At 37.2% G+C, this 25,535-nt stretch overlaps 1 long non-coding RNA gene across 1 annotated transcript in view; it reads left to right on the forward strand.

The window, feature by feature from the left end:
* Positions 1 to 24,303, forward strand: part of LOC309620126 — a 64,821-nt gene extending 40,518 nt beyond the window's left edge. The window contains exon 2 of the long non-coding RNA XR_014239431.1: positions 22,929 to 24,303. This is a non-coding gene — a long non-coding RNA (uncharacterized lncRNA). The remainder of the gene's footprint in view (positions 1 to 22,928) is intronic.
* The last annotated feature ends 1,232 nt before the right edge of the window (positions 24,304 to 25,535 follow it).

Here is a 25,535-nt window from a genome sequence, read left to right on the forward strand (position 1 = left end):
ATACATTTCAGAGGTGGAATTGACAGGATCTTGTGCATAATTAGGTGGAAGATGGGAGCAAAACAAATATTATTGTTATAGAAAAGTGTTCCTCTCCCCATAAGCTACATTGTGATTATATCTACAAAGTTATCTCCTTGAATATCAGCAGGGAAGCCTCTGTGCAGATAATTGGATCCAGTTCTTGAGCCAAATATATACTTCTCTTGTAAATTCTTAAATTGGCATTCTGTTTTATTATCATGGTTTTATTATTATGAGTTTGGTAAATGTTTTTCAGCCACATATAAGTTGAATAATTCTGGCTTAACTCATACCATTGATTTCCTAGACTGTGATCCTTCCTCCAACATACTGCTCCCCTTTAATAAATACCCTTCCTGAAGCCAACACCTGACATCTCTTGAAACACCTGACATGAAATGGAAACTGGGTAATGAACATGTGGAAATGTTTGTGAGCCTTTGTTCTGTGTGTGAGGTCAAGTCTATGTACAAAAAAAATTGATATCTATCTCTTGGAAAACAGTTGGAACAGATTAGTTCCATGACTCCTCTCAGAGTTTATCCTGGTGTTCCAATCACTGTATATCCAACTCAGGAATTTTGGGAGGACTGGAAAATTTTGTTCTGAAGACATCTCAGAATAAGGAGGGCAGCAAATCTAAACATGACAGGCCTTTCATTCATTTGATAATTATTTTTGGTGTCTGCCATATGCCAGACACTATCGCTTCTAAAACTACTACAATTACTACCACTAATAATAAAAAAAACTGTATAAATATAATAATAATGATCAGATTATACCTCATTCCATTTAAAATGTCCCTTAATGCTAGGTTATATCAATCCCATGTAGTTATCTCTCTGCCTTGAGGACTAAATTAACTTCCTCCAAAACCAAGATTATTCAGCATTCTATAGAAATCTTCAATCCCCACAAATATTAAAGATTCATAAGCAGGTTCTAGCTCATTATAAAAAGTGACTTTCATAACCTGGCCTCACACACTGAACAGATGCAGATGTCCTTCTAGAGGGTCTGTCTCACCATGCCAACAATTGGAATTTTCATACCTTTCTGTTTTTTTGTCTTACAATTTATAGATATACCAAGTTCATATTAAAATTTACCATCTCATTCAACAGATATATATTGGATCTACTATATGCTAGACATTATTTGAGGTGCCCAGAACATACTTCTGTACAAGACAGACATGGTACCTTTCCTCATAGAATTTGTAATCTAGTAGAGGAGAGAAATAATATACAAATAAGTGGATAAATAATTATTTGGAATGATATAACTCACAGATATAATAAAACAGGGAATGTGATAGAGTGTGACAAATACAAATGCTAGACTCACAGACCAACTCTTCCATAAAATACTTCCTTTCCTTCTTTATAGCCATATCAGACTCATGACAAGATTAATTCATTGTGTTTAATTAAATAACTATTTATTGAACATCCATTCTATTGAACTATTCTAGTCAATGAGGATAGAGAAACCCAGAGAAGGTCATTGCCATCGTGGAACTTATATTCGAGTGGACATGGCATTTTTTGTCACTGGTTCCATTAATACTTGTAGTCAATGTGTTCAGAGTTCTTCCCAAATAATGTGGTGTCTATATCAGATCAATCAACTCACATAGAGAAATTTGGAGGTGACAGCCCTGAGAGCAACAAATGTGCTAAGATGAATCCTAAATTAATTTAAATATCAAAAACCATTAGAATGCTGAAGTTTAATATTTCTGCCTTGTAAGTTATATATTTGTGTGCTAGTTATAGGTTTTTACTATTTACAACACAAGAATGATCACAAGAAAAAATTTCTTCCAAATTATAGTTAGTATAGAACAGATTATCATTTGGAAAATGGTTTACTTAGAGGGGAAAAGTTGAACAAAATGTTAATAAAGTCATGAGGCTGTTACTTTCCTGAATATTGATTTTTTAAATAGTAAAGCTCTACCCAGAATAAAAGACATCATAGACATAAAAATAGAGCAGCCTTCTAACAAATGGCTTTTGAATTTCATGGGGATGGTTTAAAGCAATTTCACAGAAGCACCTATGCTGAGAAATATGTTTGCTGCTGTTATTTAAAAAAGGAAGTTAGTCGTCTTTTTTCTAGAAGCAATGGAAGTTGAAAACATTGCACCATATCTTTTTCACATTTCTGAGCCCCTACTACATGCAGAATACTGAGGAACATAAAGATATACAACACAGCCTCTGCCAAGATTTCTGAATGGTCACCAGGAACAGAGAAGTCTAGGTAATGTTACAATTAACAAGTTAACCACAAAGGTATCCAGAAGAAATATATTAACATTGAATTAAGCAAGAGTGAGGAAATAATTATTTATAATCATACCACCAGTAAATATCAGGCATTATTAGCATTTTATAAAAAATTAACATTTTATAATCTTAGCATATTCAGTAGTAAATTTATTCTCTACAAATTGTCACAGAATTTAAATTTACTGGCATGAACACAAAATTAAGTTTTATCTGAAATTTTCCTTTTTAAAAGGTTGTTTTCAATCATATCACTACGTTTTATTAACGTGGCATCAGATTACTTGTTTAAGGACATTTCCATTTTTAGCTAGTTATTTTAATGGCATTATGCACACATAGCCAAGTCAGTGCTTATAACCAATGCATGTCAGTTCCTTTATGGAATGGAAGCCCAAGCAGCTTACCACCTAATAATATACCAGGACACTATATTATATGAAGAATCTACACTTCTTTGTGTATTTTGTGACCTTTATTCAGTAAGATGCAAGTGTTTGATAATGAGTTTAACATTAATAAGCTTGTACTTAGAGGCATCTAAGATGTTGCTAATATTTTGACTGACTCTTCATTCACCACTATCCTGGTCTATTGATTTGCACAGAACTTTAATTTGTGATGCCCTACTGTCATTAGAACATTGACTTGAGTTGTTTTTTATTAATGGTGTTAAGAACTATGAAGCGTCTGGGTTTTTATCATGCTTGAAAGATAAAAGTTAGCCTGCCACTATTTCATACATGCCAGCAGAAGGCATAAGATTCCTGCGTCAGAGACAAAGGACTTGTTAACAAACAGAAGAGCAGGCAGAACGAGCTTCATACGTGCATTAGTTCCTCTTGCCCACCCCCACAAGTCCCATGGGGATGATACAGAGTGGACCAGGTGGATGGTGTACAAACAGCAGGTCTGGGTCATAACTGAGGAACGCTGTGCTTAAACAATCTTATAAAAGGGCTGCTGGCCAATCTGCCTAACATTTGCCCCAGAGAATGACATTATTTTCATTATCCTGCTAAGGAAGCATACTTATTCTCGGCCCTAGAGGGAGACACTATCTCTATCTTCCAAGGCAGTTTGCTATACAGACATCCTTGAGAAGAGTCTGGAACAAAGATGTTAATGCCACTTGATCAAAAGACTTGAAGGAGAGACCCATGGAGACATGTCTCCCACTATTTGTGGATTGTGCTAATTTATCTACATATAGTCCATTTAAGTCAACAATTAGCCTTGTGAACTGCTTGAGGAGAGTCTGCCAGTCCTCTGAGATTCTCTGTGGCCTGCTCGTCTAAAGGTAAATGACCACAGGACGTGCATTCATTTATCATTGCATTTCTGAATGGGGTTTCCCGTGTATTTTGTCAGGGTCCATGTGTTTGGTAAAAACTGAAATGAAGTGGGTTTAGTGGAGATGCAAAAAATAGATGTAGTCGTGTATAGTACCTTCATTCAGATAACAGAGAATGGTTGAAGTTAATGTCTAGACATTCTTGGATTTCCATTTCCTTTGCTAATAATAGGAGAGTAACAATACTATTTGAGGAATGCGATAGCATACACATGCAATGCTTACACCCTTGCCATATTTGTTACTAAAGCATTCCACTTCAGGAGAGAAAAACTGCACATATATACATTGAAAAGCCTTTTTCGGTTATAGTGTCCAAAAGTTTAACTGTCAACCAGGGATATTTGCTAAGAATTTTGAAGGGGAAGAGCTGATCAACTAACTCACCACATTTACTCACCATCAAAAGGTTACTAATGGTCTTTTCTTGACTGAGGCTTTGATATTTGTGTCAATAGATAAAACTGACTCTTGGAATTGTGATAATTCAAATATGACTGTAGTTGATAATGGATGAACATGTACTAATTCAACTGTAATATGTTTGACAGGCTAATCAGCATGAGACCCGAGAAATCCAGTTTCTATATTAATAGCAGTTACCCAAAAGTTACAACCTGGGAAAATCTTCCCAAAGCAGATGGGCAAATTCATTCAGATTCCTGTGAACTATCAGAGGATAAAAACAATCTGGAGTCAAAGAAAATACACCATGGTGGTAATTTAGAATGGGGAAACTTCAGATAGAAGAGATACTGCATCTTTTGGAAAGAATGCAACATGAATATAAATGAGTTGTACCAAATATTGCCTCTAATAGGTACCCAGGTACCCATTTGAGGCCAGTGTTGTTCTTGAAAATGTGCAGTATTTCATGATCAAAGTCGATGGTTCCCGAACAGGAACAATCATGAGACCTAAGATTTGTGGGATCTTTAGAAGCATGTAGAAGGCAGGGAATACTTTTTTAAAGTATTTGATGAATTCATGGAGTGAGATAAATTTGAAAGTGCTTTAGAAAGTGAACTTTTTATGAAATTATAAGCATTTTGCATATAGATATATATTTTGATTTTAATATTATATTTTAAAATGAAACAATGATAACCAGTTCAAATTATTTTAGAAAGCAGGTGAGATATGTGAATAAAATACCTGTGCAGTCATGGATTGTACAACCTTGGTCCCTATTTTATACAGTTAAAAAAATTTTCAAATCTTCTTCACGTGGCACACGACATCTCACAAGGCAATTCTGACTTATTTTCAGTCTTCTGCTGCTTCTTCACATGCACTCCAAGCAATCATTTACTGAAAGCAACACACTTTTGCATATTTCCATGAATTTGCACATTCCTTTGCCTTGAATATCCTGTTCTCTCTTCTCATCTGCCAAACGCTGCTTCATTCTTCAAGGCTCACCACGAATGAATATCTCCTTTCCCATAAAGCCATCTCTGGCACAACCCCTGCCCCCATTCTTCTCTTCTGTTTCCAATCTAGTTTCTCCCAAGAAAACATTTTACATGGCTTTCTCGTAACACTTGTTATATTGCTTTCTATATTGCAATATAACCTGTTTTTCTCACTTGTCTGTAAAATTCTCAGGGGTGAGAATGTGTTTTATTCTTTGTTGTGACCCCAAACACGTGTTGAGGGCGCAATTAACGTTGAATATAGATCATACATTTCTTGATCCTCATCTTACCTGACATTTGACCACTCCATATTTAAATACTCTCTTCTTTTGGCTTCTATAATGTCACTCACTTCTGATATTTTCCACCACCTCTCGAGAAAATACTTCCCAGTTCCTTTGGTACTCCTTTCTAGGCTAACGCCTTAAATATCATCATTCTCAAGGCTCTGGCTCTTCGCTATGGCCTTCTCAATATTGAATATCTCTGCATAGTCCCTGTATTCCCATGATTTTATTATTACCCATATGCTGATGAATCCCAAAGAAATATCTCTAGCTCAGACTTTGCTCTCCTCCATGTGCGTCCATACCCAACTGCAGTGGTGTACCAAGGAAGGAGTAGGGCGGGTGATGGGAAGAGTCAGCTCAAGTAGAGAAGAGTATTTTGTCTCTGGAATTGCTTAGTATTACTAGCACATGGCAATAATAAGAAGCAGATCCGTTTTAGTCAATTTTATTACTGCTTACAAATTCCCTAGAGACCATGCACCAATTTATTGCCTCCGCTCGGTGGAGGGGGGGGGGACAGCTCGCATGGTTCCACTTTTGATATGTGCAATTGTCTATTGACACCTTTTGCTTGACTGTTTCCTTGATATCTCACACTTATAATGTCTGCAACTGATCATAGCTATGCCCCAAACCTATTCTTCCTCAGTGTTCCTGATCTTAGTAAATCATACCGCTGTCCACCAGGCTCACAATACAAAAATACAGAAGTGACTCTAGATTCTACCTTACTTCACCTCCCCTCCACACATCCTGACAGTTACAAAGGCTTGCTGATTCTACCTCAAAAATAAATATCTAGTCCTCTACTTTTCTCCATTCCGACTGTACCCCAGGATACTGGGATCTCTTACCTGATGATTAACAGTCTCCTCTCATCTCCTATCTCCACTTTTGATCCCTCCAACTCATTCATCTTTGTCACATTTTAGCCATTGTGATGTCTTTAAAACATACAACTGATCTTGTAATTTCACTGCTTAACATGTTATAATGTCCTTTTATTGTCCTTAGGATTAATTACAAAATCATAAGACTCTGTATGATCTGTCCAGGACTTCCCACACTACCCTTTAACCTTCTTTCTCTCTTCACTAGAATTGCAGCTTCATGAGGGCAGGATTCTTTGTCTTAGTCACTGCTGAATCCTCAGTGCCTGGAAGAGCATTTAGCTTATAGGAGGCACTCAAAAAATACTTTCCAAATAACTGAAAGCATTTTTTAAATCTTACCTCCCACTTCTTTCTGTTGGATTTAACCATATGGAATCTCCATTCCATCTACTATAGACCAATTTTAGTCCCCCTAAAGGCTTATGATCTTTCCTATCTTTGAGTCTTGACAAATCTTCCTACAGTCTTCAACTCTGTTTTAACCCTGAACAGTCTCCATGCTCTTCTCTTGGCCAGATCTTACTCGTCCTGTAGGTCTCACCTAAATATCACTTTCTCCAGGTTTTCATGACTTCTCGGTCTAGATTAGGTCTTCCTATTATATTTTTCTTTGAATACCTTGTACTTTTCCTTATAATATGTGACATATGTGTTATCTGTTCACTGCCTGTAGAAAGCACTATAAAGACAGGGCTGTTGCTGATCTTATTTACCACTTTTATGTCCAGTAACCTGCAAAATGTTCAATATATGTTCAATAACTATTAATTGAATGAATGACTTAATGATGGGAAACAGGTAGTATATGGAGATGCCAGGATTGGAGATGTGTGTCCCTTTGTTTTTTAAGTGTGTGAAGTATGTTTCACACTAAAGATAAAGAACAAATTTACAGAAAGAACTTAAAACACAGAGAGGGGATAAACAATAGATTAAGGTCCTCGAGAAGGGAGGGATGGGATTCAGAGAGATTAAACAGATACAGGCCTGTATAACCAACTGCTGACTGGACATTTCCCCTTAGGTGGCCCAGAAGCCCCTGAAGCTCAACACACCTAAAATGTAATTTATCACTTTCCCCTTGTCAAGCCAGAAGAACACCAAAGCAACAACAACTAAACATCTGCCCTCCCTCCAGCACACCTGCCCTCAGTGAATAGCAGCACCATCCACCCAGCTGCCCAAGTCAGAAGCCTGGGAGTCGCCCATGACTCCTCAACCTTCCTTAGCTCCCACATGCAATCCATCAGCAAGGCCTTTCAGGTGCCTCCTCCACCAGACTTTGTTCTCAACACGGAAAAGAACCATGTTGGTCTTTTCACTACTGGGTCCTCAGAACACAGGACAGTGCTTAGTATATTGTAAGCATTGAATAAATATTTGTTGAATGAATGAATAGAAAATGTAACTACATTAAGTAAGGAGGAGGTAATTAGAGGAGGCAGAACAGAAACGAGGAGGCATCTACAAATAACAAGGCCTAACAGATCATATCCTACAGTTAAATTAGTAAATAGTATCAACAAAACCGGGCCTTTGCATAATTAATCTGGTCATCTGAATGGGTGGTGTATATAGATTATATTGATATATTACAAAACTCCCAAATATTTCTGTATAAACCATGTTGTGACAGATCCAATGATGCCATTTAGAAGTGGCCCTTCTTGTTGCCAGCCTAATCCATTTATGTTTAATCTAAATCCAAGTATGGGATTACTGACATCATGATCTTTGGTTATTGAATTTAGTCACAGCGAACAGGGAAATGTGTCTCGTGTTACCTTTCTATGCAAATAGGTCTCATGTCACTAAATACTAGCTTATGTCTGTAACTAGGTCAGTTCATCTCTCTGCAGGCTCAATTTCTTCCTCCAAAAACTGGAAATGAATACAACAAAAACAGCAACAGCAACAACCACAGCAACATTCTGCTTGGACCACTCAGACAATTCTTGAAAATGTATGTTAAATTATAAAGCATGAATTAGCCCAAACTGATAGGAATCATCTTTACACAGAAGAAGCATACCTGTATTAAAAGCAGACATACCTATTTCTAACATCCAACCCAAGAAATACATTGTTTTTCCCTGGTGCTTTGGTGACAATAAAGAGGTCAATTCAAGGTTCCACCACATCATATGTATTCTTCGTGTATTTTGTTTGGAGAAGTGTAAATCCTTTTTTTTTTTTTTACATTTTTTCCTCATAAGAAAAAGTCAATCAAACTTAGAAATATTGCCAGCTTTACGGTTTCTTTTTTTCCTTCTTAGTCTAATAGATGAATGTCAATAGGTTTGTTAATTTTTTTTAATAAGAGAAAGTGCCTAAGGCCTGAACTTCTAGCAGTCAGATTTCTAGAGTACATTTCTGTACACTTTCCATAGATTTCAAATGGTTCAATTTATCCTCCTGCAACAGGCTGCAAGTAGAACCGCTCAGTTCCCTTAAAAAGGCCTGTATATTCATCAACCACTAAACTGAGGAGTCTACCCTCCTACACACTTTACCCCATCCTCATTCTCAGGAGCTCTAGGTTTTCTGAAGTATTATTAGAGTATTCAAGCCATACTCGCCAAACCATTGTCAATTTTTGCAGGCTTGGTTTCTGACAGTCATCTTCCTGACTCAACTTACCATATGTTTATTAACTATGTCATAGTTTCCAAGGACTTTTTGATACCTTGCACAGGATTCAAGGCCTCAAGAAGTTGAAAATCTAGTACCATTTATGAAAACTCTAAGTTAGTGTCTCAATTGTGAGATTAGGGTAATGACCACAACTTCAATGAGTAGCTAAGAGAAGTAACGATACTGCATTGATTCCATGGGGTTGCTATGAGGATTAAATGTGCAAATACATGTAAAGCTCTTGGAACAGTGGCATGTTGTCACTGCTAAATATGAGTCAGTGATTATATATTATCCTATTTTACAGAGAGAAATCTGAGAAAGTAGCAAAGATTTAGGATATCAATTCAGATTTATCATACTCAAAACCTGTGTTATCCTTATTACCACACAGCTCTGCAACCTGAACAAATGGGACATTTCTTTAAGATCTTTTTAGTAAAGATTAATTGAAGGAATATTGACCTGTATTGTTACATCCATAAATCTTTAGTAAGGAATATTGTACACACACTGGATCATGTACTTTTCACAACATCCTGCTGCTTTAGGAACTCTTATTATGCCCTTTGCACAAATGAGACAACTGAGGCACATAGAAGTTAAATACCTTGTGCAAGGTCTCACAGCCAGTAAGTGATGAGGCTGGGGTACCAACACAGCTCCGTCTAATTCCAAGAACCACACTTTTGACCAAAGGTTCTGTGGCCTTTGACTGTAATTCCAGGGTATAGTTATATCCTGTGTCTCTCTCAAGAAACAACTGGTGTGTGCTCCCAATAAAAGGACAGCCCACACTTGCATGGCTCTTCACAGCTTTAAATTGCACCTGCACACATTCTCACTGTAATCCTCTCTCTCTCTCTCTCTGTGTGTATATATATATATATATATACACACACACTCTCTCTATATGTATATATATATATGTGTGTTTGTATGTATAGACACGTATACATATATACTCAGATATATATGTATATATACAGACATAAATATACACACAAAATGTGTGAATTACAAAAAATCTTGCAGTACATTCTATTATGAATGATTCCACTCATTTATGTCTATATGCTCTACTAGGTTTCTTCTTTTTTCTTTTTAACATCTTTGTTGGAGTATAATTGCTTGACAATGATGTGTTAGTTTCTGCTTTGTAACAAAGTGAATCAGCTATACATATACATATATCCCCATATCTCCGCCCTCTTGCATCTCCCTCCCACCCTCCCTATCCTAGGTGGTCACAAAGCACCGAGCTGATCTCCCTGTGCTATGAGGCTGCTTCCCACTAGCTATCTATTTTACATTTGGTAGTGTATATATGTCCATGCCACTCTCTCACTTCATCCCAGCTTACCCTTACCCCTCCCCGTGTCCTCAAGTCCATTCTCTATGTCTGCATCTTTATTCCTGTCCTGCCCCTAGGTTCTTCAAAACAATTTTTTTTTTTTAGATTCCATATATATGTGTTAGCATATGGTATTTGTTTTCCTCTTTCTGACTTCACTATGTATGACAGACTCTAGGTCCATCCACCTCACTACAAATAACTCAATTTTGTTTCATTTTATGGCTGAGTAATATTCCATTGTATATACGTGCCACATCTTTATCCATTCATCTGTCGATGGACACTTAGGTTGCTTCCATGTCCTGGCTATTGTAAATAGAGCTGCAATGAACATTGTGGTACATGACTCTTTTTGAATTATGGTTTTCTCAGGGTATATGCCCAGTAGTGGAATTGCTGGGTCGTATGGTAGTTCTATTTTTAGGTTTTTAAGGAACCTCCATACTGTTCTCCATAGTGGATGTAAGATGAAAAGACAACCCTCAGAATAGGAGAAAATATTTGCAAATGAAGCAACTTACAGAGGATTAATCTCCAAAATTTACAAGCAGCTCATGCAGCTCAATATCAAATAAAACAACCCAATCCAAAAATGGACAGAAGACCTATATAGACATTTCTCCAAAGAAGATACACAGGTTGCCAACAAACACATGAAAGAATGCTCAACATCATTAATCATTATAGAAATGCAAATCAAAACTACAATGAGGTATCACCTCACACCAGTCAGAATGGCCATCATCTACTAGGTTTCTTTAAAAATATATAGAATGCTTTTCTTCCTCCTTTCCTTCTTCCTTCCACAAATATTCATCAAACCTTCCTAAAAAACTTACTAGGACCCAAGAACATTAGGCAGTCATTCTGCCTGCATGCATTATGCCAGTAAACCTCCAAGTCTGACAGTGGAAACCAAATACCACATTTCATGGTGATGTCACTGTATATTTACATGGGCAGTAAAAGACTCTTCATGCTGCTCAAGATATCCGAGGACAGACCAGTGGGCCACCCTGCACTGATGGGTTAATTAGTCCCCATCACTATAGTCTTTTTTTTTTTAAAGTGAAGTATAGTTGATTTACAATGTTGTGTTAATTACTGCTGTACAGCAAAGTAATTCACTTATACATATATATATTCTATTTTTCTATTATTTTCCATTATGGTTTATCACAGGATATTGAATATAGTTCCCTGTGCTATTCAGTAAGACCTTGCTGTTTATCCATCCTATATATACCAGTTTGCATCTGCTAATCCCAAACTCCCACTCCATCCCTCCCCCTTGGCAACCGCAAGTCTGTTCTCTATGTCCGTGAGTCTGTTTATGTTTGGTAGATAAGTTCATATGACCATCACTATAGTCTTGATTTGAGGAAGCCAAATGTCTGGAGCCCTCAGGTGAAAATTGTATGTTCCTTGTTATTTGAAAATAGTGTGTCACTGATGGAGTTAATTACCTAAAGAAGAGCTTCACATTGAATTCATGTAGCTGTGTCATGCTTCTCTTCTAAACTAGAACAATATAATTGTAACATAAAAATAAATCATTGTATTTACTCTAAAGAGCTTGCTTCTCAGTTTTGCTAGTGACATGAAAAACTAATAGCAGGGTCGATATAATGTCTCTATGGTAATTATCACGCCACTCTTCCTCTCTTCCTATATTCTTCTCATGTTACATTTTAATGCGTTTCTGCTCAAGTCAATTCAATTTATCAGTAGGCAAGAGGCATTTAACAGGGCTGATTTGCTCTGGATCTAGTTACAAGTCAACTGTAAAACTCAGTTTTCAAGTTCGCTTTTCAATCGGATACACATGAGAAGAACAATAACTGATTTGGGAGATACCGTTATTTAGAGAGGTTTAATCTGGTGTAAATACAAAAGAAAAATATGAAAGGGTGAGGCATATTTTGCATTTGTGAAATCTACGTGTTTCCTTCTTGCTTCTCCATTACAAAGGGATTTTAGGTTTCTAATGCATAATATGATAAACTACAAGAGATCACAAATGATAAAATGTGAGGAGACCCAAGAGATCCTCCAGAGCAGTGGTTTTTATACTAGGGCATCCATATATGTGTATAGAGGTCCATGAAGAGTTTTTAAGGGGTACTTGGATGTGGCAAGTTCTAAGAGAAAGTATTTTCAGTTCCCTAACTTCTACATGTCATCTTTCGGAAACTGATCTGCTTGGAAGCAGCGTCCAAGCAGGTTGTCCTGTCCTTTCCCCTGTTTCTTGTCCCAATCCTCCTGTTTCCACTTTATGAAAGAACGGCAGTGCTCTCAACTTGTCCCTAACAAACACTGTTGTAACTGTTGAGAATGTGAATCAAACTGTCGCTTGGTGACACATTCTTTGCCATTCATGTGGCTTCCAATTCTTTCAAGCCCATTGAAGGAAGACCTAAACCAGTTAACAGCTTATACATTTTTGCCAGATAAGTCAGAGATCAAATGAGTATGAGACATTACTAAAATAAAACTCCTTTCCCATCTTGTAATTGTCACAAATAAGTTTCCAGGCCTAACATATATGCAAACCCAAACACCACACACAGAACAAAAGTTCTCCATGAATGAACTTAATTTTAGCACAAAAATATTTATCTAGGGGCAAATAAACTCATTGCAAAAATTATTCTTGTCCAATGCATTTAAGAAATAGATTTCTAAGAAATATTAACTTTGTTTTTAATACTTTATTCAAATGTGTAATGTTTTTTTATTTTGATCAATTGGATACTACTAAATAAGTGTAATGATAACTCAATCCTGAATTTTTTTAATCCATAGGAATGTATGGTCACAGGAAATGTTTGAATGAACATTTTTATGTATATACATATTTTTGTGCCCAAGAAATATGATCTTATGTTCCATAAAAGGTTTAAACATAAAATATATTACACTAGTATAAAATATTGTGGAAATAGCTATATGAGTTACAAGACAAAAAGGAACAATGTTAAATTTCTGACAGTTATAGATTGTTCAAGTCCATTTTAATGGATAATGGTGTGTACCCAGTTGTTTGATATATAGATACTATTGGATGAATTTAAAAAGATGACGAAGTACTTTTATTTTTAAAATTTAATATTTGTAATATGCTCTAAAAGTACCATTTAAACATACAGTGAACGTTTTTAGCTTTTAATATATAACTTTTTGAGGGAGTAAGTATATTAAAAGTTTTTTTATGATCTAGGAAAACAAAAAAGTTTGATGAACACTGCCCCAATACAACAATTGTTAAATAATTTTCACACTGGAAAGCTTCTTTCCAGTGAAATCTTACAAAGAATCTCAATATATTTAACAGATGTTCTTAGAAGAGCTGTGTACCCCGTTCATCCCACCCCTACCCTAACCCCAGCGGCAGCCCTTGAAGTATCTTCTTTGCATCTCTTGGAAAATAGTTTTCAAATAATTGTGCTAGTGTAACCTCTTACTTTACAGTTGGGAAGTAGTGGCTCAGAGCCAGTGAATAACTGAACTGTAACCAAAGCCAAGTTATCTAACTTCAAGGCAAAAACATAACATAGACGATCACAAGATACTATTCTGCCCCCATGGTTCAACCCAGCCATTAATAAATCATTGAGAAATTAGTACTTAATATATAATTTCTTTGTTCTGTGTTTTTAAACACATTACTTTAAATATCTCATTGTGAAAGCTTGCATCAGAGAGCTCCTCTTTTCATTAAGGGGTTTAGGCAATCCAAAGGGTAGAGTAAGACTTGAACATTGTGTAATGCAAAGGAAAGGCAAATTTGATTAAGTCAATGTGTTAATTTTATAAAATGATTAAAGAAATGAAGTTTTACTACTGTTTAATCTGAGGTTTGGTATAAACTAGAGCAAAATGAGTAAATTAAGTGTAAACAGTATTTGGGTCCATTTTCAGGTTCTGGAGCATAAGCCCAAATCTTTTTTTAGTGTATAAGAATTACTGGACCCTAGGCTTCCCTGGTGGCGCAGTGGTTGAGAGTCTGCCTGCCAATGCAGGGGACACGGGTTCGAGCCCTGGTCTGGGAAGATCCCACATGCCACGGAGCAACTGGGCCCGTGAGCCACAATTACTGAGCCTGCACGTCTGGAGCCTGTGCTCCGCAACAAGAGAGGCTGCGACAGTGAGAGGCCCGCGCACCGCGATGAAGAGTGGCCTCCGCTCGCTACAACTAGAGAAAGTCCTCACACAGAAACGAAGACCCAACACAGCCATAAATAAATAAATAAATAAACTTAAAAAAAAAAAAAAGAATTACTGGACCCAGAAGTAATAGGGAAGATGAATATGGCTCTAATTTCTTGCAACTGATGTTTGCAAAGCTTGATTATCTACTAATATATCTACATAGATATATTTACTTAACACAATTCATTTCAACTATACCGTTAACAATTTTTTAAAAATTCATTTCAAATAATTGAATTTAAAGACAGCATGTATATTTCATCTACATGAAGATGTGACAGTTTGACATATTCATTTCTTCATTGTTCAACAAGTCATGTTGATGTGTTGATATCTTATTGAAAAGGCTTTTTTTTTCTGGTGGGAATTAAAGAAAAAAAACATAGAAGCCCCTCTTCTGCCCAACCTTTAATACAATGTCATCCTAAGCTTAACTCTGCAAACAGAGAATTATACCATGGCATATGTTTCTGATTTATTATACCAGTACTAACTTGAAGTCTTCAGCTCTATCTGTAGAATAAAACATTAAATAGCAGGTTACTTTTTTTTTTTTTGGCTGCATTGGGTCTTTGTTGCTACGCGAGGGTTTTCTCTAGTTGTGACAAGCGGGGGCTAGTCTTCGTTGCGGTGCATGGGCTTCTCATTTGTGGTGGCTTCTCTTGTGGAGCACAGGCTCTAGGCACACAGGCTCCAGTAGTTGTGGCGCATGGGCTCAGTAGTTGTGGCACACGGGCTTAGTTGCTCCGTGGCACATGGGATCTTCCTGGACCAGGGATCTAACCTGTGTCCCCTGCAGTGGCAGGCAGATTCTCAACCACTGTGCCACCAGGAAAGTCCCAATAACAGGTTACTTTGATCAACAAAGACAGTCAAATTAGTTAATCCCATTGCCTGCACAAATTGTCCATGGTTAATTGGATGCACACATACCAAATATTTCACCAGCCTTGATGTCAATATTTCCTGCCTCTGCCTTAGTTTCATGTCTACAGTTTCCTGGCCTTGATGTCAAGATTTCCTGCTGCTTCCTTAGTTTTATGTCTGCATTTACCTCTCTGACCTCTGCTACTACTTTCCTCCTTGCACACTCCTAGGCTCATTGGTCTCATTGCACGTCAATTCTTCCAACCCACCAGGCACCCTCCTGCTTCACAGCCTTTCAATGGTTGTCCACTTTGCCTAGAATATGTTTGCCCTAGATAAGTGCATGATTAACTCTCTCACTTTTTTCAAGACTGTTTTCCCAAAGTCTCTTTACCAGTGAGGTCCACTGTTACTTTTATCCTGTTTTGTCCTTCTTTTGGACTTATTACCATCAAACATACTATATAATTTCTTTGTTTTATATTGTATTCCCCTCCATCCTCCAAATATAACTTCCACAAGGGCAGTAATATTTTTTGTCTGAAGGAATAAATGAATCTTGATTTCAAATATGATAAAATGTAAAAAACAACAATTTCAAATATGATAAAATGTAGAAAAAAATTTCAGTATTCAGGGATACAGTAATATATGGCCATGGGACCTCCTGCCTACGGAGGATACTAGTTTAGGAAATAATAATCTAGGAAGAGGATAATAGTAACTATATACAGAGGAATATTTTATAACGTTTACTTCACAGTGACAAGGATAATGAGAGAAAAAGAGAACTTGAATGAGTGCAGACAATTCAGCACATCTGGATCCAACTCATTTTGTAAAATAAAACTCAAAAGAGGAATGCTGGGGGGACCTTCAAGATGGCGGAGGAGTAACACGTGGAGATCACCTTCCTCCCCACAAATACATCAGAAATACATCTACATGTGGAACAACTCCTACAGAACACCTACTGAACCCTGGCAGAAGACTTCAGAATGCCCAAAAGACGCCAGAGGGCGACCTACATGCAGAGGCAGGGCCAAATCCAAAGCTGAACCCCAGGAGCTGTGCGGACAAAGAAGAGAAAGAGAATTTTCTCTGAGCAGCCTCAGGAGCAGAGGATTAAATCTCCACAATGAACTTGATGTACCTTGCATTTGTGGAATACCTGAATAGACAACAAATCATCCCAAACTTGAGGCAGTGGACTTTGGGAGCAATGTAGACTTGGGGTTTGCTTTCTGCATCTATTTTGTTTCTGGTTTTATGTTTATCTTAGTTTAGTATCTAGAGTTATTATCATTGGTAGATTGGGTTACTGATTTGGTTGCTCTCTTCCTTTTTTTAATGTATATATATATATATTTTTTTCCTTTTTCTCTTTATATGAGTCTGTATGTGTATGCTTCTTTGTGTGATTTTGTCTGTATATGTTTGCTTTTACTATTTGTCCTAGGGTTCTGTCTGTCCTTTGTTTTGCTTTTTATGTTATAGTTTTTAGCGCTTCTTATCACTGGTGGATTTGTTTGTTGGTTTGGTTGCTCTCTTCTTTTCTTTATTACATTTTTATTTTTTTATTTTAATAACTTTTTTACTTTACTGTATTTTATTTATTTATATATTTATTTTTCTCCCTTTTCTTCTGAGCCGTGTGGCTGACAGCGTCTTCATGCTCCAGCTGGGTGTCCGCCCTGTGCCTCTGAGGTGGGAGAGCCGAGTTCAGGACATTGGTCCACCAGAGACCTCCCAGCCCCACATAATATCAATCGGCGAGAGCTCTCCCAGAGACCTCCATCTCAACGCTAAGACCCAGACCCACTCAATAACCAGCAAACTCCAGTGCTGGACACCCCATGCCAAACAACTAGCAAGACAGGAAAACAACCCCACCCATTAGCAGAGAGGCTGCCCAAAATGATAATAAGTTCAGAGACACTCCAAAACACACCACTGGACACAGTCCTGCCCATCAGAAAGAAAAGATCCAGCCTCATTCACCAGAACACAGGCACCAGTCCCCTCCACCAGGAAGCCTACACAACCCAGTGAACCAACTTTACCCACTGCGGGCAGACACCAAAAACAACGGGAACTACAAACCTGCAGCCTGTGAAAAGGAGACCCCAAACACAGTAAGTTAAGCAAAATGAGAAGACAGAGAAAAACACAGCAGATGAAGGAGCAAGGCAAAATCCCACCAGACTGAACAAATGAAGAGGAAATAGGTAGTCTCCCTGAAAAAGAATTCAGAGTAATGATAGTAAAGATGATCCAAAATCTTGGAAATAGAATGGAGGAAATACAAGAAACGTTTAACAAGGACCTAGAAGCACTAAAGAGCAAACAAACGATGATGAACAACACAATAAATGGAATTAAAAATCCTCTAGAGGGAATCAATAGAAGAATAACTGAGGCAGAAGAACGGATAAGTGGCCTGGAGATAAAATAGTGGAAATAACTCCTGTAGAGCAGAATAAAGAAAAAAGAATGAAGAGAATTGAGGACGTCTCTGAGACAACATTAAACGCTCCAACATTTGAATTACAGGAGTCTCAGAAGAAGAAGAGAGAGAGAAAGAAAAGGACTGAGAAAATATATGAAGAGATTATAGTTGAAAACTTCCCTAATATGGGACAGAAAATAATCAATCAAGTCCAGGAAGCACAGAGGGTCCCATACAGGATAAATCCAAGGACAAACATGCCAAGACACATATTAGTCACACTGTCAAAAATTAAATACGAAGAAAAAATATTAAAAGCAGCAAGGGACAAGCAACAAATAACATACAAAGGAATCCCCATAAGATTAACAGCTGATCTTTCAGCAGAAACTCTGCAAGCCAGAACGGTGTGGCAGGACATATTTAAAGGAATGAAAGAGAAAAACCTACAAACAAGATTACCCAGCAAGGATCTCATTCAGATTTGATGGAGAAATTAAAACCTTTACAGACAAGCAAAAGCTAAGAGAATTCAGCACCACCAAACCAGCTTTACAACAAATGCTAAAGGAACTTCTCTAGGCAGGAAACACAAGAGAAGGAAAAGACCTATAAAAACAAACCCAAAACAATTAAGAAAATGGTAATAGGAACATACATATCGATAATTACCTTAAAGTTGAATGGAATAAATGCTCCGGCCAAAAGACACAGGATCACTGAATGTATACAAAAACAAGACCCATATATATACGCTGTCTATAAGTGACCCACTTCAGACCTAGGGACACATACAGACTGAAAGTGAGGGGATGGAAAATCATATTCCATGCATATAGAAATCAGAAGAAAGCTGGAGTAGCAATATTCATATCAGATAAAATAGACTTTAAAATAAAGAATGTTGCAAGAGACAAGGAAGGACACTCCATAATGATCAAGGGATCAATACAAGAAGATATAACAATTATAAATATATATGCAGACTTCCCTGGTGGTGCAGTGGTTAAGAATCCGCCTGCCCATGCAGGGGACATGGGTTCGATCCCTGGTCTGGGAAGATCCCACATGCCGTGGAGCAACAAAGCCCACGCATCAAGAGCCCGTGGTCCACAACAAAGAGAAGCCACTGAAATGAGACGCCTGTGCACCAAAAGGAACTGTAGCCCCCGCTTGCCATGACTAGAGAATGCCTGCATGCAGCAATGAAGACCCAATGCAGCCAAAAAATAAATAAATAAATAAAATTTAAAAAAATTTCTCACTTTAAAATAAATAATTATATATATACACACACACACACACACACGCACCCAACATAGGCACATCTTAATACATAAGGCAAGTGCTAACAGCTATAAAAGAGGAAATCGACAGTAACACAACAATAGTGAGGGACTTTAACACCTCACTTACACCAATGGACAGATCATCCAGACAGAAAATTAATAAGGAAACACAAGCTTTAAATGACACAATAGATCAGATAGATTTAATTGATATTTATAGGACATTCCATCCAAAAACAGCAGATTAAACTTTCTTCTCAAGTGCACATGGAACATTCTCCTGGATAGATCACATCTTGGGTCACAAGTCAAGCCTCGGTAAATTTAAGAAAATTGAAATCATATCAAGCATCTTTTCCGACCACAACGCTATGAGATTAGAAATCAATTACAGGGGGAAAAAACGTAAAAAACACAAACACATGGTGGCTAAACAATACGTTACTGAACACCCAAGAGATCACTGAAGAAATCCAAGAGGAAATAAGAAAATACCTAGAGACAAATTACAACAAAAACACAACTATCCAAAACCTGTGGGAATCAGCAAAAGCAGTTCTAAGAGGGAAGTTTATAGCAATACAAGCCTACCTCAAGAAACAAGAAAAATCTCAAGTAAACAATCTAACCTTACACCTAAAGGAACCAGAGAAAGAAGAAAAAGCAAACCCCAAAGTTAGTAGAAGGAAAGAAACCATAAAGATCAGACCAGAAATAAATGAAATAAAAACAAAGAAAACAGTAGCAAAGATCAATAAAACTAAAAGCTGTTTCCTTGAGAAGAAAAACAAAATTGATAAACCTTTAGCCAGACTCATCAAGAAAAAGGGAGAGGACTCTATTCAATAAAATTAGAAATGGAAAAGGAGAAATTACAATGGACACTGCAGAAATACAAAGCATCAAAAGAGACTACTACAAGCAACTCTATGCCAAAAATTGGATAACCGGGAAGAAATGGACAAATTCATAGAAAGGTATAACCTTCCAAGACTGAACCAGGAAGAAATAGAAAATATGAACAGACCAGTCACAAGTAATGAAATTGAAACTGTGCTTAAAAATCTTCCAACAAACAAAAGTCCAGGACCAGATGGCTTCACAGATGAATTCTATCAAACATGGAGAGAAGAGCTAACACCCATCCTTCTCAAACTCTTCCAAAAAATTGCAGAGGAAGGAACACTCCCAAATTCATTCTATGAGGCCACTATCACCCTGATACCAAAACCACACAAAGACACTACAAAAAAAAGAAAATTATAGACCAATATCACTGATGAATATAGATGCAAAAATCCTCAACAAAATACTAGTAAACAGAATCCAACAGCACATTAAAAGGATCATACACCATGATCAAGTGCGGTTTATCCCAGGGATGCAAGGATTCTTCAATATATACAAATCAATCAATGTGATACACCATATTAACAAATTGAAGAATAAAAACCATATGATCATCTCAATAGATGCAGAAAAAGCTTTCGACAAAATTCAACACCAATTTATGATAAAAATTCTCCAGAAAGTTGGCACAGAGGAAACCTACCTCAACATAATAAAGGCCATATATGACAAACCAACAGGAAATCATTCTCAGTGGTGAAAAACTGAAAGCATTTTCTCTAAGATCAGGAACAAGACAAGGATGTCCACTCTCACCACTATTATTCAATATAGTTTTGGAAGTCCTAGCCACAGCGATCAGTGAAGAGAAAGAAATAAAAGGAATACAAATTGGAAAAGAAGAAGTAAAACTGTCACTGTTTGCAGATGACATGATACTATACATAGAGAATCCTAAAGATGCCACCAGAAAACTATGAGAACTAATCAATGAATTTGGTAAAGTAGCAGGGTATAAAATTAATGGACAGAAATCTGTTGCATTCCTATACACAAGCAATGAAAGATCAGAAAGAGAAATTAAGGAAACAATCCGATTCACCATTGCAACAAAAAGAATAAAATACCTAGGAATAAACTTACCTAAGGAGGTAAAAGACCTGTGTTCAGAAAACTATAAGACACTGATAAAAGAAATTAAAAAGATGATAGAAACAGATGGAGAGATGTACCATGTTCTTTTATTGGAAGAATCAACATTGTGAAAATGACTATACCACCCAAAGCAATCTACAGATTCAATGCAATCCCTATCAAATTGCCAGTGGCATTTTTTACAGAACTAGAACGAAAAATCTTAAAATTTGTATGGATACACAAAAGACTCCGAATAGCCAAAGCAGTCTGGAGAGAAAAAAATGGAGCTGGAGGAATCAGACTCCTTGACTTCAGACTATACTACAAAGCTATGGTAATCAAGGCAATATAGTATTGGCACAAAAACAGAAATATAGATCAATGGAACAGGATAGAAAGCTCAGAGATAAACCCATGCATCTATGGTCAACTAATCTATGACAAAGGAGGCAAGGATATACAATGGAGAAAAGACAGTCTCTTCAATAAGTGGTGCTGGGAAAACTGGACAGCTACTTGTAAAGGAATGAAATTAGAACACTCCCTAACACAATACACAAAAATAAACTCAAAATGGATTAGAGACCTAAATGTAAGACTGGACACTCTAAAACTCTTAGAGAAAAACATAGGAAGAACACTCCTTGACATAAACCACAGCAAGGTCTTTTTTGATCCACCTCGTGGAGTAATGGAAATAAAAACCAAAATAAACAAATGGGACCTAATGAAACTTAAAAGCTTTTTCAAAGCAAAGGAGACTATAAACAAGACGCCTCAGAATGGGAGAAAATATTTGCAAATGAATCAATGGACACAGGATTAATCTCCAAACTATATAAACAGCTCATGCAGCTAAATATTAAAAAAAACAAACAACCCAATCAAAAAATGGGTAGAAGACCTAAATAGACCTTCCTCAAAGGAGACATACAGATGGCCAAGAAGCACATGAAAAGCTGCTCAACATCACTAATTGTTGGAGAAATGCAAATCAAAACTACAATGAGGTATATCACCTCACACCGGTTAGAATGGGCATCATCAGAAAACCTACAAACAACAAATGCTGGAGAGGTTATGGAGAAAAGGGAACCGTCTTGCACTGTTGGTGGGAATGTAAATTGATGCACCCCTATGGAGAACAGTATGGAGGTTCCTTATAAAACTACAAATAGAATTACCATATGACCCAGCAATCCCACTACTGGGCATACACCCAGATAAAACCATAATTCAAAAAGACACATGCACCCCAATGTTCATTGCAGCACTATTTACAATAGCCAGGTCATGGATGCAACCTAAATGCCCATTGACAGATGAATGGATAAAGAAAATGTGGCACATATATATGATGGAATATTACTCAGCCATAAAAAGGAACGAAACTGAGTTATTTGTTGTGAGGTGGATGGACCTAGAGACTGTCATACAGAGTGACGTAAGTCAGAAAGAGAAAAACAAATACCGTATGCTAACACATGTATATGGAATATAAAAAAAAAAAAGGTCAGAAGAACCTAGGGTCAAGATGGGAATAAAAATGCAGACCTACTAGAGAATGGATTTGAGGTTACGGGGACGGGGATGTGTAAGCTGGGACAAAGTGAGAGAGTGGCATGGGCACATATACACTACCAAACGTAAAATAGATAGCTAGTGGGAAGCTGCCGCATTGCACAGAGAGATCAGCTCGGTGCTTTGTGACCACCTAGAGGGGTGGGATAAGGAGGGTGGGAGGGAGGGAGATGCAAGAGGGAAGACATATGGGGACATATGTATATGTATAAATGATTCACTTTGTTATCAAGCAGAAACTGACACACCATTGTAAAGCAATTATACTCTAATAAAGATGTTAGAAAAAAAAGATGTGTTACATATATACAATGATATATTACTTAGCCATAAAAAGGAACGAAATTGGGTCATTTGTAGAGCCATGGATGGATCTAGAGACTGTCATACAGAGTGAAGTAAGTCAGAGAAAAACAAATATCATATATTAATACATATATGTGGAATCTAGAAAAATGGTACAGATGAACCGGTTTGCAGGGCAGAAATAGACACAAATGTAGAGAACAAACGTATGGACACCAAGGGGGGAAAGTGGCGGTGGGGGGGTGGTGGTGGTGGTGGTGTGATGAATTGGGAGATTGGGATTGACATATATACACTAATATGTATAAAATAGATAACTAATAAGAACCTGCTGTATAAAAAAATAAATAAAATTTTAAAAATTTTAAATATATGTATTGTGTATTATTAGCCTAGTAGCAGCACATAAATTCAGTTCACAAAACCACTTTAGATTAAGGCATCATTAAAAAAAAATGAAACTGTCAATGCCAATGCTGAGAAGCAACCCAAATTTAATTTTACTGTGGGCTCCAAATTTTAAGGTGGCTGCATGCAGTTTAGTAAGATAACTATATTGTTTGCTACGTAAGTTCTTATATGGTGTTAATTACTTGTAAGTATGCTAATCTTCTCCATTAGAATGCTCTCTCATCCCATTTTCACTTCCCAGTCCTGACCTAAATTTTGGGACATTGATGATACATATGAGTAAGGGAAAAATGGCAAACTACCTTTACCCTTAAATTTAGGCTCACATATTCTTTTCTTAAAGTATAGTCTGAAAAGCTCATTGAAGTATATGTAACTTGCTTTGAAAATGTTACTCTGCCTTAAATATGATCCTGCAAAAATTCAAAAGAGCTCTTCCAAATAAGGATAAGTTCATCAGCAGCAGATAGAGAATGAAAACCCAGAGTCAAGTAGGAAAAGTGTAAAATTCAGATAAAGTCATTTTTTTCAATGAAGACAAGCAGCTACTCTCAGAAGCAGATTGTATTTCCAAGTGGCAGAAGGGCTACTGTTCTAATAATGCCAACACATGGCCATCATATTCTTGGATTAAAAACTACCACCTCGGGCTTCCCTGGCGGTGCAGTGGTTGAGAATCTGCCTGCCAATGCAGGGGACACGGGCTCGAGCCCTGGTCTGGGAAGATCCCACATGCCACGGAGCAACTAGGCCCGTGAGCCACAACTACTGAGCCTGCGCGTCTGGAGCCTGTGCTCCGCAACAAGAGAGGCCGCGATAGTGAGAGGCCCGCACACCGTGATGAAGAGTGGTCCCCGCTCGCCGCAACTAGAGAAAGCCCTCGCACAGAAACGAAGACCCAACACAGCCAAAAATAAATAAATTAATTAATTAAATTAAACATGTATGTTATCTCTAAAAAAAAAATAAATGGATAGCAACATTAAATGTTTAAAAAAAAACCAAAAAACTACCACCTCAGAGAAGGAGCTGTCAAATTAAAGAACCAGACTACCTGTTTAAAAAGACCAATCATAGAATGCACATTAATGGACCCAGATCCAAGTAGCTTAGCCCCACCTGGCTGGGAGTAGGAAAACGTTAGAATGAAGCCAAAAGCCGGGTTCACATCAACAATCATTCAATGCCCTACCGCGTGCCTAGTGTTGTGTTCACTTGTAGTAAGCAGCTATACTTCCTGCCCTGCCATGTTCACCCTTCTCCTTCCTATCTGGTATTTTCTATATTTTTTTATTAGTTAACAATTTTCCAGAATTGGGTTCCAGTTCTCCCTGCCTCCACTCTCTCCTATTTTAATCGTTCTTTCTTTTTTTTTTAATTGGAGTATAGTTGATTTACAATGTTGTGTTAGTTTCAGGTGTACAGCAAATTGATTCAGTTATACATATACATATATCCACTCTTTCTTAGATTCTTTTCCCATATAGGTCATTACAGAGTATTGAGTAGACTTCCCTGTGCTATACAGTAGGTCCTTATTAGTTATCTATTTTATATATAGTAGTGTGTATATGTCAATCCCAATATCCCAATTTATCCCTCCTTCACCCCCCAGTAACAATAAGTTTATTTTCTACATCTGTAACTCTATTTCTGTTTTGTAAATAAGTTCATTTGTACCGTTTTTTTAGATTCCACATATAAGCGATATCATATGATATTTGTCATTTAATCTTTCTTTTTAGTTTTTCTTTTAACATCCAAATGTGACCTCACATATACCCTGCTTTAACCATTCAGTGACTCTCTGCCTACAAATATAAGCTTCTGAAGCCAGGGGTTTTGTTCTCAGCTGTATCTCTAGTGACCAGAAAATTGATTGCAATTAGTAAGCATGGAACAACCATTTACTGAATGAGTTAACTACTTTGTTGTCACAGTAACAAATTATCGTTCACTTGGCAGGATAATGTCTTTCACAATCTAGTCTTAAACCACCTTTCCAGGCTCTTTTCCCATAATCTCTTCTGTCCAATACTCTCTATGCTCTAACTGTACCAATAATGCACCATGTTCCCAGAGGCTGCCCACAGTTCCTTGCCACATGGGCCTTCCCAACATGGCCACTTACTACATCAAGAAAGCAAGGAGATTTTCTATAGTGAGT

Source organism: Balaenoptera borealis (genome assembly GCF_965194805.1).
Source record: "Balaenoptera borealis genome assembly, chromosome: X".
In the NCBI taxonomy this organism is placed as follows: Eukaryota; Metazoa; Chordata; class Mammalia; order Artiodactyla; family Balaenopteridae; genus Balaenoptera; species Balaenoptera borealis.